Raw genomic sequence first — 17,311 nt, forward strand, 5'->3', positions numbered from 1 at the left:
TCCACAACCATCCATGAATCTGATCTGAAACCCAACTATGTGACCCCCAAGTATCATATGAGATTTTATCATGGGCAACTCATAACCGTAACATAGCAAGATGTATCATTTAGCCATATAAACATCATCATCATTGATTAGGTACCAAATACTTCTAAACATAATGCCAACAATGCTTTATTAGAAGCATAGCATGTTCTCCCCCTGAACCTGTTCCATCTGTTCACTGTCAGATCTGATCATGCACATATCAACAAGAAGTATCAAGGCATCATCAACAATCAGATATACATCAAGTTAACTTGTGAGTAACCATCATCAAACAAAAAAATAATTGACTGAACCATATCAGATCCTTTTTCCTGAGTCTGTCCCACAACTTTTCCTCAAACTAACATATACGCGACTGGGTAGTGTATAACTCACGTATATACATGACTTCTCTTCATGAAACTTGTGTATGAGATTTAGAACATTGAGGTTTCACACTTTCAGCTCCTTTTGAGTCTATAATGTCTGTGCATTGCGCTGTGCCACATCTTTCTGACTGTACTTCCTTCCATATCTTCGAGTGTGATGATGTTTTCTCCTTTCGATATGGTGCCCATACTTTGTTCAGGAATTCCTTAGCTATATGTCCAAGCTTGTTACATGCATACCATCTCATATGTTTCATATTCCTTCTATAGCAGTCAACGGCTTTGTGACCAAACATATTGCAAGCCAAACAATATCCCTTAAAGTACTTGGAACGTGATGATCTTTCTGTGTGATGCTATTGAACCATTCTATTTCTGCATCTGGCTGCGACATGTCCAAAATTATGACATACATAACATTCAACATTATTCATTTGAGGAAATAACCAACTATCACTTCCATAGTTAGGAGTAAAAGATTTTCTTTGAAGAACTTATTTCCTTGGTTGTTGATGGGATTGACCTCTCATCTCCTTGTTGAGCATTTCAGATTTTGCATTAGAGTTCCTTGTCTTACTTTGTGAGCTAGATTCACCTTCAATAGATTCATGAAAACCAAGACCAGTTTTGATGGCAGGAGACCTTTGAATACTAAGAATATCATCCAAGATCTTAGTACTATCTTGAAATCGCATGAGCTTATCCTTTTCTTCTAATTTACCTTTTAGTATATTTACCTCAACCTGATGTTGCTCTTCCTTTTCAAGATACTGCTTCTTTATGATTTCTTCAGCTTTTCTTCCTTCTTCATTTTCTTGTTTTTCAAGAGCTTGGAGTAGTTCTTTATTCTGCTTATTTGATCTTTCAAGATCTTCTTTTAGCGAGAGGATCTTAGCTTCAAGACTTTCATAGTAACTAGATCTATCTCTGAGTTTCTTGATTGTTGTGCTCCTTTCATTTAATTCATCTCTTAATGATGTCATTTCATCCTGTAGCTTTTGACATTGGTCTTCCTTTTCCTTGAGTTGTTTCCTTACTTTGTTTCCTTCCTCTAGTTGAGCTTTTAGTTTGGTAGTTTCCTATTTGAAGGCACATTCCCTTTTGTCCAATAGATCTTGTTGATCTCTAATTTTTTCCGTAAGCCTTTTAAAATCTGCCTCTATTTGATATCTTTCTTCCTCACCCATAAGAGCAAATTCAGTTGCTTCGCTATCACTTTCATCATCTTCAAATGGATGGAGAAATGTGTTATCACTGAAAATGATGTTGTCAAAATTATTCTAGATTAGCTTAAAGATCGAGCAGTTTCGCAGCGCCAGAATTCTTTTTAGCAGTTTCGCAGCGCTACCTGTTTGAGTGGTTTCGTAGCGTGCTACGAAACTGGGGATTTGTTTGAGTTTTCAGTGAAGGTCCAAATCCCAGCATGCTTATTGTACAGAGTTCTACTTCCCTCCAGGAATGTTGATGAGATCAGTGGCAGTGTGTTCGAGGAGACACCCTATGATGATGCAGCTATTGTGGGATTGCCATCAAATACATTAAGGGAGTTATCTCTGAATTCTGGCTCATGGGTGATTGTGAAAGATGTGCATACTAATGTGGGAGACTTGCAGGAGTTTTTGTGTTGAATCCTTCAAACAAAAAATCTATTAAAATTCCACAAAACATAGAGAGTATTATGTTCTCAGCTGGCATGCTTGAAGCATCTGGGTCTTCTGTCAGCGTTCTGTTTGTCTGAAGATTATGCTTTAGTCATTGATCCACTGGTGGTGTATCTATCACTTCAATTGGTCTTTGATATTGGGTTACATTTAGCATGCCTGAAAACATATAGGGCGCAACATCAGGTGTTATAAAAATGCTTCAGGGGTCCTTTAATAGACTACTTAACAATGTTACCAAGTTCAGCTATGCCCAAAACAATGTCTTCAACACCTCTTTGAATGTTCAAGAACTGCTTCTCAATGGTGACTTCAAGTCTGCTATTAATCTGTGATCTGTACTTCTACAAGAGGAAGTCTGGTTTACAAATTCAAGGTCTTACTTCACCAAAGGAGGACTTGCTTCTAAATATGAGGATAGTTCCAAAATTCTGAACAAATCCGAAGCTGACCTCTCCACAGATTTAATTTGTTGTCCAAACAATGATCCACGTGTTCTTCGTCCTCTTTAGCTTTAGGTTCCTTCAAATCCAAGTTTTGTGCCTTTGCTTTACTAAATTATCCTTAGTAGAGTGCCTTAAAAAATTTACCACAGGATCGAGGCAGAATATCATCTCAGGTGCAAGGATGATGTGTTATCGCAGGTTTGAAGTTGATGTAGGTTTGCACAGAAAAAGAGGGACTATGAAAAAGAACCAATTTCAGATCTTCACTTTTGTTCTATCTTCTCTGCACTTCCTCGCTTCTGTTCTGTTTCAGAACCGAGCTCATTATCTTGACCGAAAGTTCTGAGCTGAAATGGACAACCTCAGTTGGATATATATACTTGTTAGAGTCTATGAAGAGACACGTCTCTTGGTATAATGGGCCGACATAACCATTTGAAAGCCAACCTGTGCTGTATTAATTTTTCTTTTTAAATTAATTTCAGGAATCAATAAAATAAATTATGGCATGTAGGTTCACCACCTCTGGGTGACATTTGATTTTTCTGAGGGAGAATTGTCATTGGCGGACCAAACAGCAGGGTTAAAGGTTTTTCGAAAGGATATGAAGATGCACACCTGCGCCATCCGAACAGGGTTCTTTCGTTTAGACTTCCGTCCTATCCACGTATACTATCTGAGCAATCTTAGGATAAAGGATAATGTAATTTAAAGTGGACATAATGCGCTTTTAAACAAGAATCGAAATTTCAGGTCGTTGGTTTGGCACCGACATGAGTCATGATACAGATGGCGCAAATGGCTGAGTTCGAAATAGATGAATTTCCTTTGTCAAGGTGGATGCGATGTTGTCTTCTACAAACGCGGTAACGTGCCGGTTACATGCTCCAGCTGGCGACCAAGAAACTTCTCAAGCTCCACAGAAGTTTTGGAGTTTAAAGAATTACCAAAGCACAAGTTATGAAAACAAATGTAAACTAATCTCATACTGACAGTGCGATCAATGGAACATGTTGAAGTTTCTCAGATTTTGTACTGATGTGCCAGTAATTGAGTCATAGTGAGAAAGTATGCATTTAAAAAAAATGTGACTTGATAACAGAGATCAATATATGTTGTACATTGCAGCGAGTGGAGCTCCCTCATAAACCTGTAATATGGTGCATCTTCTCTGCAGGGAATGAGTCTATGCACATAGATAAGAGCGATTAGACTGAAGACTGAGCTCTGAGCTATCAAGGGCCGAGTTTATTACAGATTTGAGTGGCTGGGGTATCATCTTTGTGTGGCTACCCGGAGGAGATGATCTTCACTCTGACCCTGAGTCTACACATTGTTGGTGTTGCGGCCATTTTCTGGGCTGAATGCAGCTCTGAAATCAAGCTCTGTAACCAAGAACTGAAAATATAGTTGTGTTCCCTTGGAAAAATATTGATATTTAGAGAGTAAGAGCTACCAATTTTGGAGTCAAGCTGATGAGAATGGGTTTTTCTCTATAGAAAATGTTTGCCCTGGTACCTACAATCTCTATGGTTGGATGCCGGGTGTTCTTGGTGATTATATGAAAGAAGGCTTGATTAACATATATTCAGGTTGTAGGATAGATGTTGGGATTTTGATCTATGAGCCCCCAAGAGATGGCCCTACTATATGAGAGATAGGTTTACCAGATCGCACTGCTGCAGAATTTTTCATTTCAGATCCCAAGCCTTGCCACATCAACAAACTATTTCTCAATCATCCTGAAAGGTTCCAGCAATATGGCCTTTGGGAAAGATAATGCCATTGCTCGTCATGGCAACCATGGTTTGTACCATCTGTTTAATATTGATGTTTCTGACAACAATGGATTACATCCTTTGATTGATGGGTTTCAGATACCTCCTCATCACACTTATGCAGATAGCATATCTCTAACAAACTTGCTCTGTTTTGGCTTATATGACGCTGTGTTGAGTCAGTGGGATGGTAAAATCATGATGGTCTCATCAATTGCAGTTGGTTCATCTATTGGAGGTTTATGTTATAGGGACTGTGATTCTGAATCTCAGTATAGAATAGGTGAAACTGAAGATTGGCAACATCAGCTATTCAAGTCTGTGAGAAGTTTAAAGGAAGACTGTGGTTTATTTAAATCACACAGCAGTTTCGTAGCGCGCTACGAAACTGCTGTAGGTGATGAGTTTAAAGTGCAGCGCAGCTAGTGTGATACTGTGAGCGGGAGTTAAGGAAGAGAAGCACCTGTCTATTAATATTACTTACAGCACATCTAAAACATGGCAGCATTCCATGCATGGGGTGATTAAAAGATTTGAGAACATACTGCTATATTTTGGGAAAATATGGGAGACAAAGACCGTGAAAACAGAGCATTCCTCTTGATCAATTAATAAGCATACACGTAACTAGAATCCAAAGCTAGTTCGTTCTATGTACTTTCCTTCAAAGATACTTCAACCTAAACAGCCAAAGGACATGTGTCAAAAGCCAGAAAAGCATCATGCGACAAGGAGCAAAGATTTAGGATTTTGATTAAATGAAAACTATTTGTGATTTCAGTTTAGCCATTATGTAATTAATAGATTAGTTATGCAATAGATAGGGATAATGAATAGCCACCTTCGAGGCTCCCCTCATGCTGGAGGAGGAAGCTCGAGGTGGGTGAGTTTGCTTGCCTATATAGGGATCAGATTAGAATGTAAAAAGGGTTGGATACTTAATAGAAAAAGTGTGTTGTTTTGGGCCACTGTAAGATCTTTTTTGACAGTAATAGTTAAACAGAGTTATACTCTTCTCAAGATTCTCGAAGGATTGTCATGGTCAAATGAAGTGATGATGTGTTATACCTTATGTTATTTTATGGTTTTGTTGTATGCAATCACTCAGAATTCATACTTATATGCTCTGACTTCCTGTGTATACAGCAAGCTATGTGTGGTGGAATATGTTTGACTTGTAATGCTAAGAGCCTTGATTTCTATGAGTTCACTGTGTTTTTCTTGTTTACTTGATATTATAGACTCCATAGCCCAATGAGATATCTTTTGGTGTGTTTCCAACCAGTTATGCTTACATTAAATCTATTGTACAAGAGTTAGCCCTCTTATCAACATTCAAAATCAATAATCTTTTCTTGAGAGAGCCCTCTCAGGCTAGGGAGGCTAATCCTTAGTCAAAAGCTTGGTCTGAAATAGTTACACAGAGTCTGCCTGATCAGCAGCCCTTCAGTTGTGATTTTGTGATAACATTTTGGTGCGTCTGCCGGGAGCTTAAGATTGAATTTCTGAAGGTAGCAGGAGTTCAAATGATTTTCAAGGCTGCAAAACTACCTTGGCGACTCCATTGTTGAAGAATTCAAGGTTTATATATTCATGGTGATTCCACTGGAGTTATGAAAGACCCAGAAGCTGCTCTTCTTTGTTCAAGGTATGCATGCATAGATTTCTCAGGAATTCATGGTTTCCCAAATCATTTTCCCAAGGATGCATACTTTCTAAGGAATGGTCCAAAATTTAACGGAGAGAATCTGAGTTTAACTTTGGATCATATATCAGATTTTTGTGAATTTGCACAGCTTCTTAGAATTAAACATGAGGATGTTTGCATAAGGTTATTTTATGATTCATTCCAAGGGAAATGCAAACAGTGGGTTGAATGCTTGCCTGCCAAGTCCATTAAGTCATTGCCAGACTTTTGGCTTATGTTCTTGGAGGAATGGATAGATAGGACAGAGGTGGTGGCAGAATCTCCCTCAGTTGAAGGTTTTAAACAATGGAATAGTGATCATAGTACAGAAGAAACTAATGAATTTTTTTCCTTGTCCTTATCTTCATATCTGAAATCCTTTGACTGCAAGTCAGAGGATAAGATGAAATTTTTTGATGAATTTGCCAAAGATATTGAGAAAGAGATTGAAGGTTTAGAAGGACAAATTCAAGCATACAGTTTTCATGATCATGATTATTATTCTCAAAAGTTTTCTGTGACAGAGAGCAAGGAGACTATGCTGCTTCCATCCTCTTTCATGATTGAGGAACTGAACACTGTGATTGAAGATCAGTTTGCACAGCTGGAAAGTTTCAAGGAAGGACAAGCTGATCATGTGTTCTGGGACCCTATAGCTGATTACATGGAAGAGTTTTACTCTCCAGTGTTTCCGTTTTCTTATGAAGATCAGAGACTATGTCAGTGGCAGCGGTCATTACATTATCACATTGGCTCTGAAATCCGATGCAGTCAAAGGCATTTTCAGTGGCAGCTGTCATCTCTCTATCACATTGGCGCTGAACTTCGGGACAGGCAAAGAAGTCAAATGTCAGATAAAGCAAATGACTGGCTGCATTGGAAGTTTCATATTGATTGAGCTGAGGAAAGTTTAAATGGTTAGGGTAGGTAGGTAGGTAAATTGCAAATAAGCTCAAGGTTGGCTGAGCATTTATTTTTCAGTAGCATTAGTTTCTTTCTCCTACAGTCAGGCTTGTCAAGCAAATTTCTGTTTGTTACAAATGGGTAAGGCACTGGAGCTGCGTGTTCTTAGCGCACCACAAGGGCACACTATCCCTAGTGGAGCCACTGTTATCACTGAAAATGATGTTGTCAAAATTTTTCTAGATTAGCTTAAAGATCGAGCAGTTTCGCAGCGCCAGAATTCTTTTTAGCAGTTTCGCAGCGCTACCTGTTTGAGTGGTTTCGTAGCGTGCTACGAAACTGGGGATTTGTTTGAGTTTTCAGTGAAGGTCCAAATCCTAGCATGCTTATTGTACAGAGTTCTACTTCCCTCCAGGAATGTTGATGAGATCAGTGGCAGTGTGTTCGAGGAGACACCCTATGATGATGCAGCTATTGTGGGATTGCCATCAAATACATTAAGGGAGTTATCTCTGAATTCTGGCTCATGGGTGATTGTGAAAGATGTGCATACTAATGTGGGAGACTTGCAGGAGTTTTTGTGTTGAATCCTTCAAACAAAAAATCTATTAAAATTCCACAAAACATAGAGAGTATTATGTTCTCAGCTGGCATGCTTGAAGCATCTGGGTCTTCTGTCAGCGTTCTGTTTGTCTGAAGATTATGCTTTAGTCATTGATCCACTGGTGGTGTATCTATCACTTCAATTGGTCTTTGATATTGGGTTACATTTAGCATGCCTGAAAACATATAGGGCGCAACATCAGGTGTTATAAAAATGCTTCAGGGGTCCTTTAATAGACTACTTAACAATGTTACCAAGTTCATCTATGCCCAAAACAATGTCTTCAACACCTCTTTGAATGTTCAAGAACTGCTTCTCAGTGGTGACTTCAAGTCTGCTATTAATCTGTGATCTGTACTTCTACAAGAGGAAGTCTGGTTTACAAATTCAAGGTCTTACTTCACCAAAGGAGGACTTGCTTCTAAATATGAGGATAGTTCCAAAATTCTGAACAAATCCGAAGCTGACCTCTCCACAGATTTAATTTGTTGTCCAAACAATGATCCACCTGTTCTTCGTCCTCTTTAGCTTTAAGTTCCTTCAAATCCAAGTTTTGTGCCTTTGCTTTACTAAATTATCCTTAGTAGAGTGCCTTTAAAAATTTACCACAGGGTCGAGGCAGAATATCATCTCAGGTGCAAGGATGATGTGTTATCGCAGGTTTGAAGTTGATGTGGGTTTGCACAGAAAAAGAGGGATTATAAAAAAAAGAACCAATTTCAGATCTTCACTTTTGTTCTATCTTCTCTGCACTTCCTCGCTTCTGTTCTGTTTCAGAACCGAGCTCATTATCTTGACCGAAAGTTCTGGGCTGAAATGGACAACCTCAGTTGGATATATATACTTGTTAGAGTCTATGAAGAGACACGTCTCTTGGTATAATGGGCCGACATAACTATTTGAAAGCCAACCTGTGCTGTATTAATTTTTCTTTTTAAATTAATTTATGGCATGTAGGTTCACCACCTCTGGGTGACATTTGATTTTTCTGAGGGAGAATTGTCATTGGCGGACCAAACAGCAGGGTTAAAGGTTTTTCGAAAGGATATGAAGATGCACACCTGCGCCATCCGAACAGGGTTCTTTCGTTTAGACTTCCGTCCTATCCACGTATACTATCTGAGCAATCTTAGGATAAAGGATAATGTAATTTAAAGTGGACATAATGCGCTTTTAAACAAGAATCGAAATTTCAGGTCGTTGGTTTGGCACCGACATGAGTCATGATACAGATGGCGCAAATGGCTGAGTTCGAAATAGATGAATTTCCTTTGTCAAGGTGGATGCGATGTTGTCTTCTACAAACGCGGTAACGTGCCGGTTACATGCTCCAGCTGGCGACCAAGAAACTTCTCAAGCTCCACAGAAGTTTTGGAGTTTAAAGAATTACCAAAGCACAAGTTATGAAAACAAATGTAAACTAATCTCATACTGACAGTGCGATCAATGGAACATGTTGAAGTTTCTCAGATTTTGTACTGATGTGCCAGTAATTGAGTCATAGTGAGAAAGTATGCATTTAAAAAAAATGTGACTTGATAACAGAGATCAATATATGTTGTACATTGCAGCGAGTGGAGCTCCCTCATAAACCTGTAATATGGTGCATCTTCTCTGCAGGGAATGAGTCTATGCACATAGATAAGAGCGATTAGACTGAAGACTGAGCTCTGAGCTATCAAGGGCCGAGTTTATTACAGATTTGAGTGGCTGGGGTATCATCTTTGTGTGGCTACCCGGAGGAGATGATCTTCACTCTGACCCTGAGTCTACACATTGTTGGTGTTGCGGCCATTTTCTGGGCTGAATGCAGCTCTGAAATCAAGCTCTGTAACCAAGAACTGAAAATATAGTTGTGTTCCCTTGGAAAAATATTGATATTTAGAGAGTAAGAGCTACCAATTTTGGAGTCAAGCTGATGAGAATGGGTTTTTCTCTATAGAAAATGTTTGCCCTGGTACCTACAATCTCTATGGTTGGATGCCGGGTGTTCTTGGTGATTATATGAAAGAAGGCTTGATTAACATATATTCAGGTTGTAGGATAGATGTTGGGATTTTGATCTATGAGCCCCCAAGAGATGGCCCTACTATATGAGAGATAGGTTTACCAGATCGCACTGCTGCAGAATTTTTCATTTCAGATCCCAAGCCTTGCCACATCAACAAACTATTTCTCAATCATCCTGAAAGGTTCCGGCAATATGGCCTTTGGGAAAGATAATGCCATTGCTCGTCATGGCAACCATGGTTTGTACCATCTGTTTAATATTGATGTTTCTGACAACAATGGATTACATCCTTTGATTGATGGGTTTCAGATACCTCCTCATCACACTTATGCAGATAGCATATCTCTAACAAACTTGCTCTGTTTTGGCTTATATGACGCTGTGTTGAGTCAGTGGGATGGTAAAATCATGATGGTCTCATCAATTGCAGTTGGTTCATCTATTGGAGGTTTATGTTATAGGGACTGTGATTCTGAATCTCAGTATAGAATAGGTGAAACTGAAGATTGGCAACATCAGCTATTCAAGTCTGTGAGAAGTTTAAAGGAAGACTGTGGTTTATTTAAATCACACAGCAGTTTCGTAGCGCGCTACGAAACTGCTGTAGGTGATGAGTTTAAAGTGCAGCGCAGCTAGTGTGATACTGTGAGCGGGAGTTAAGGAAGAGAAGCACCTGTCTATTAATATTACTTACAGCACATCTAAAACATGGCAGCATTCCATGCATGGGGTGATTAAAAGATTTGAGAACATACTGCTATATTTTGGGAAAATATGGGAGACAAAGACCGTGAAAATAGAGCATTCCTCTTGATCAATTAATAAGCATACACGTAACTAGAATCCAAAGCTAGTTCGTTCTATGTACTTTCCTTCAAAGATACTTCAACCTAAACAGCCAAAGGACATGTGTCAAAAGCCAGAAAAGCATCATGCGACAAGGAGCAAAGATTTAGGATTTTGATTAAATGAAAACTATTTGTGATTTCAGTTTAGCCATTATGTAATTAATAGATTAGTTATGCAATAGATAGGGATAATGAATAGCCACCTTCGAGGCTCCCCTCATGCTGGAGGAGGAAGCTCGAGGTGGGTGAGTTTGCTTGCCTATATAGGGATCAGATTAGAATGTAAAAAGGGTTGGATACTTAATAGAAAAAGTGTGTTGTTTTGGGCCACTGTAAGATCTTTTTTGACAGTAATAGTTAAACAGAGTTATACTCTTCTCAAGATTCTCGAAGGATTGTCATGGTCAAATGAAGTGATGATGTGTTATACCTTATGTTATTTTATGGTTTTGTTGTATGCAATCACTCAGAATTCATACTTATATGCTCTGACTTCCTGTGTATACATCAAGCTATGTGTGGTGGAATATGTTTGACTTGTAATGCTAAGAGCCTTGATTTCTATGAGTTCACTGTGTTTTTCTTGTTTACTTGATATTATAGACTCCATAGCCCAATGAGATATCTTTTGGTGTGTTTCCAACCAGTTATGCTTACATTAAATCTATTGTACAAGAGTTAGCCCTCTTATCAACATTCAAAATCAATAATCTTTTCTTGAGAGAGCCCTCTCAGGCTAGGGAGGCTAATCCTTAGTCAAAAGCTTGGTCTGAAATAGTTACACAGAGTCTGCCTGATCAGCAGCCCTTCAGTTGTGATTTTGTGATAACAAAATGTATCACCAGAGGATAACAAATTCATACCTGATAGTCCTTTTGCTTGTTCATCTTCATTCTGAGGTGATTCTGAATCTGAAGCATTACTTCCACATAATCCCCAATTGATTCTCCCAGTGTCATAGTTCCTTTGAAATGTCTTCTTCTTCTGAGGTGCTTTCTTCTTTAGCTTCTTTCCCATTGTTCTACGGATCTACTTCAAACGATCAAGCTTCTACCAAAGGACCTACTCTAATACCAATTGTTGGAAATAATACTAAAGGGGGGGGGGGTGAATCAATATTAGTCAATTCAATAATCTTTTTACAATTTCTTACTCAATTTCATATACGCTACTTCAATGAAGGCAACCCGCGTGTGTACGCAAATGTGTTTAAGGAAACAAGCATATATCTAGAAAACTAATGATTCTGTTAATTCATCAAATGTTGATCTTTAATCTGAGTATTAGTACTTTATTAAACATTCAACAGTAACCATGTGTAGTTAATAATAGAAAGAACCATCACACATAAGCATCACACATGAACACCAAGATGTAAGGTGGAAACCCAATGTGGGTAAAAACCACCTATTGTTGTCGTCTCTATCTTCTTTTAATAATAAGAAAATCTGTTTACAACAATGTATTGGTGCAGACTCATACCAGTACGCGGGCTTCTACTTGCAGAAGGCTACAAACTTCTTTCGTTCTCTAGCGTCTATTGGAAGGGAGCTACAACCCCCTAGCTCTTGTACTAGCCGATATATTTACTAGTACGTAGGTGCCGACCTACAGAAGGCTAAGACCTTATTTCTTCCTCTAGGTACCACGTTTCATAAATTTTCAAACTGGATACTCTTGGAACACAACACCATAATATGAAGACCACGTTTCATCCAATTTTCATTCTGGACCCATCAATAACATTAAAGCTCAAAATCAATCACCACTGTAATACAACTATTGCATTACCCATTCATTGAATACTCAATCATTACTCTCTGAATCACCCAACAACTTAGTCACTGAAACCCTATCATCAAAACACAGTCACCAGAACACAGAGCAGAACCCAGAACTCTGCAACAATATTCAGAGCCAACTGTATCATCAAAAACCATGCATCGGAGTGCATACCCTATTTGGAAGAGTCGAAATAGCATGTATACGCAGCTTCACCAAAGTGAACCAGTGTATATGTCATCAAATACTTACTTATAACTTTGCTGCACTTCCCGACTTCAGACATACCCATATCATTACATACAAAAGGATAATACGTGTGTTAGCAACCAGATCTAGTCCATCAGATCACATAAAGATAAGTCATTATGATCCTAATCCATCATTAAATTTCATTCATCAACACTTAAGCAAATCACAGTCAACCAATTTGAATATGCAGAATACTGTCACTAGAAAATAGTCACCAGAACACAATACATAACCCTAAACACTGCAACAACAAACAGAAACCTTATAGATCATACTTCAAAAGATATTCGCTACATTCATAGGTCAAACTAGCATGTATTCGCCTATTTTCCAAGGGGATCCAGCGTACCGATATGAAAATTTCATTCTATGATGTATATGCTACTTCTGTATGCTGAACAAGCGTGTATACGTTGTTTTACCAAATCCAACCTGCGTACAGATCTCAAACTAATAACTTAAAGCATCACAACTATTTCAGACTTCATTCATACCCAGATCATCGCATTTACATAATAAAAGCATGCATCAGTATCTAGCATGTTCAAGATCAAACCAAATAATGCTAATACATTTAAGCCTTCATGATTCAATACAAAATACCTTGGACCAATACCATGGATCACAATACCATGGACCAAATACCACGGACCAAAACCAAGTTTCCGACATGTACGCGCCTTTCCTTCTGTGAAAGTGCGTGTGTACGTGAACCTGCGTGTATACGCGACTTGGTATATAGTGAACCTGCGTATACCTTTCTTTCTTCATTCTTGGTGTTTACCTACTATACTGTGATCTTTCATCTGAGAGAGTTGCCTTCTGAACTGATTCCTTGAAGCTACCCTGCATTTCATCACATCTATAAATACTACTTGTCATGCATTCTGTCACATCTGATATCTCTTCTGTAGATTCATATAGTTACCATGTACAAGTGATTTGTTCTGCTACAAGTGGGTTGCCATCAAGTACAACACATGCATCATAATGCCAACAACTTTGTCTCTACAAAAACAACCTACAGGACTGTATAAGATAAACAAAAAGGACCCTACCCGGTTCAAGTGGAGACCGGAATAGAAGAGCGAAGAAACAACAACCGTCAAGGACCAAACCCTTGCCACCACCACAGAGGAGCGAATTACCTGCACAGTCAAGAGACAACGATTAGAGAGGCAGCATAACCAGTTATATGGAGAATAAACCGAGAGAAGGGTAAAGATGAGTACCTTGAAGATTACCTAAAGTGGATAGCAGGTTCCATAGTCGAACCACCACCAAGACCAACAACGTTTGAGCCACGGCCACAGAGCCATGAAACCCCAGCTGCTCACAAGGAGCGGAATTGTTAGCAGAAGAAAAGCAAAGAGGGAGCCTGAAATCGGAGCAGAGAGGTTACCTTGTGTTAGAGTTGAACTGTCGCCAGGGAAGTCGGGTTGAGGACCTGACAAGAATGCGCACCATAAACACAGTCAAACACAACAGAGACAAACTAGAAGTGTAGCAAACCAACTAAAATTATAGAGAAATCACCGCATACCCAGGACGGCCACAAAGCCCAGCATTGTTTCGAAAAAACCACGCAAGAAGCAGCCACCAAACTCGTTGATACAACATCTTAACATTACCCAGTAACATAGAACCAGAGTCGAGGCCGGAACTAGTAGACAGTGGGAGGCAGAGAGCCATTACCATCGGGCGGAAGGAACCAGGTAAGGGCATAAAGGAGTAGAGCGAAACCAACAGCAACAATAACCCAAGCTACAACCAAAACCCGTGCCATATAACCATAACACGATGACCAAGACGACCACGAAAAGGTAGCGGAGTTAATGCTCCATTAAAACCTCAGTTGCATACGAGCGCAGGAAGGGATCACGTGGGCTAGTTGCCATGAAGGCACCCACCTCAGATTTTGGGGTGATTCATCAAATGGTTTCATTATCTCGGGACACAAGATATTGTCTCTTTAACAATATTTTGGAAAACATTTTGGTGACTAAAAGGCATGTCATATATTCATTGTGGATTATTGGTGGGAATTTCAATTTGATACGATCCCTCAATGAGGAAAAAAAGGAGAAATCTAGAAACTAGACCCAAAATTTGGCTCTTTTGAAAGATTCATTGAGCAACTGAAGTTGGTAGATATTCCAACTATTAATGGTCTTTATACTCGGAATAATAGACGGGGTGGCTGACACCAAATTGCTAGTCGGTTGGATCACTTTTACCTCTCTAAGGAGGTGTTAAATAAGAACATTTTTGTAGAAATAATGATATTTCCATGTCTGGGGTCTAATCACTAGCCGATTCAGTGAGAATTGGATTTGAAGGAAGTGCCCTAAAATCACCCCTTTCGATATGAAAATTTTTGGTTGTAGATGCCTGGTTTTGTGGACCTACTAAAAAAATGGTGGTTGGAAATTGTTGTGACAGGGAAGAATAAAATTCACATGTTCCAATTAAAGCTTAAGGCTTTGAAAGTTCAAAAATCAAATTATGGAATAAACAAGAATTTGGATTTTTTTAAAATAAAAGGCTTTATTAGAAGATCACATGTGAAGGGTGCAACAATGAATGATTTCAGAAGGTAGATCTCCAAAACTCATAATAGAGGAAGGTCTTATCCTCCATAAATTGGAACAAAGATGACAATAGCAAGAAATCCTTTGGAAACATAAATCTAGGGTTCAGTGACTTAAGGAGGGTGAAAGGAATTTCAAAATTTTCCACAACCCAATGTTACAATGTTGAAATAACAACAATATTTTTTCCCTTTTAGGTGTCGATGGGGATAGGAAACTTCTGCATTCAGACTTTGAACATGAATTGGTTTGATATTATCATAATATTTTGTTAGAAATCTCTAAAAATCGGCAACCAACTATTAATTTAGTACTTCAATATATCCCTCGGCTTATCAGTAAGGAACAAAATATAGCACTAATGTGACCAGTCTTGTTTCATGAAGTGGAGATGGTTATTATGGACATGTCGAGAAATAAATCTCTAGGTTCTAATGGCTTTACCACAAACTTTTTCAAAGAGTGTTGGGGGGTTTTTAGGTATGAAAATTCATGAACTTGTGGAGGAATCATGCCAGACTCAGTCGTTGTGGCAGGGCCTTAATGTAACATTTTTTACACTCATACCAAATGGGAGCCTAGTGACTTTCGCCCTATTTCCTTGTGTAATGTGATCTACAAAACAGTACGTACGATAATAGTGAAATGTTTGAAGCCATTACTTCTAGGTCTTATCGCTCTAGAACAAATTGGTTTCATAGAGGGACGACAAATTTTAGATGGTATAATTATCGCACAAGTAATCATTCACTCCCTGAAGTCCTCGAAAAGACCAGGTATGATGATTAAACTAGATTTTTTTAAGGCCTATGATAGGATTAATCAGAATTAGTTGTTATAGGTCTTAGTTGCTTTTGGGTTCTCATGGTAGTGGATCTCATGGATAAGTTATCTTATGGCATCCCTGTTAATGGCTCCTCATCCTTTAATTTTAAATCCTCAAGAGGTTTGCGGCAAGGTGATCCTCTGTCACATTTTCTTTTATTTCTGGCCACGGAAGGGCTTGGGATATTTTATAGTAATTCATGTTCAATGGTTCACACTTCTGGGTTATTCCTATTTGGAGAAGACCTCCTAGTTACACATCAACAATTTGTTGATGATGTTGTATTGTTTTGTCTACCCACTCTCAAAGAAGTGAAGGGAATAGGAAGGATATTACAAACCTTTATGGAGGCCTCAAGAACTTTAGTTAATAATGAAAAGAACAACATTTTATTTTTTAATTGTAAAGAATCCATTCAGTGTCATTTGACCCCAATATTGGGATTTCTTATAGCTCAATTACCCTCTAAGTATCTCGACATCCCATTGGTGTTATATCCAAATCGAGTTTCTTGCTAGGAAGACCTATTATCTAGAATTTCCTTTAAGATTCATAGTTGGACATTTCGTGCTCTCAATTCATTGGATGATTGATTCTAAATAAGTCGATCTTGCAGGCCTTGCCCAATTATCAAATGGTTGTTATGCCAATACCAAAAACAGTCTACAATAAACTTAGGTCTTTATGGTGTGATTTCCTTTGGTGAGGTTCTACTAAATCTAGGTGCTAGTCCCTTGTAGGTTTGGATAAGTTGATAAGACCAAAATATGCTAGAGGATTGGGGTTACGTGACCCTGAATTGGTTAGTAAATCTTTTGGTGGAAAACTGTGGTGGCTTTGGGTCAAAGGGGGTCTTGAATTATGGAAGCGCATATGGCTTCGAAAGTACATCCCCTTGGACAAACAAGAGGATTGATTGTGCTTTGATGGTATTACTCAAGGTTCTAGTATTTGGAAGTGGGCACAGAGTAGTAGAGACATTGTGAGTAAATATGATTTTTGGGATATAAAATCAAGGGAGACAACTTATTTTTGGAGGATGCTAGACAATAATTACCCTGTCTGGTAGATATAGATAGTCTTAGTTCTATCAAACTTTTTACCAAATCTTTGGGTATAGTGTTGGTTGCTGATTATTGGAAACCTCTGGAGGGAAATCTGTTATGGAGACAGTGGAAAGAAAAAGATGATTGGCATCCTACTCTAAGTATGCTACCATGGGAGGAACTTCAAAAGGAATTAGAAGATAGAAACATTCAGAGTTATCATAATGGTGACATTTTAAATTTGGGAAAACAACCCATTGACTCCTTTTCTTTGAAGGGAGCTTACTCTTTTATCGCAGACTTTCCAAGTATGGAGAAGGTAGTCTTGTGGACCCAAATTTGGGCTGGATTGTGGTGGCCAAAAATATCTACCTTTTTATGGTTACTTGCTTCGAGTAGGCTCCTCACTTGGGATCGTATTTGCAGAAAGGGATATGAGGGGCCATCCCTATGTTAT

This window comes from Pinus tabuliformis, chromosome 2_2, assembly GCF_031772625.1.
Source record: "Pinus tabuliformis cultivar Carrire ecotype Pingquan chromosome 2_2, CPIR1, whole genome shotgun sequence".
Classification (NCBI taxonomy): domain Eukaryota; kingdom Viridiplantae; phylum Streptophyta; class Pinopsida; order Pinales; family Pinaceae; genus Pinus; species Pinus tabuliformis.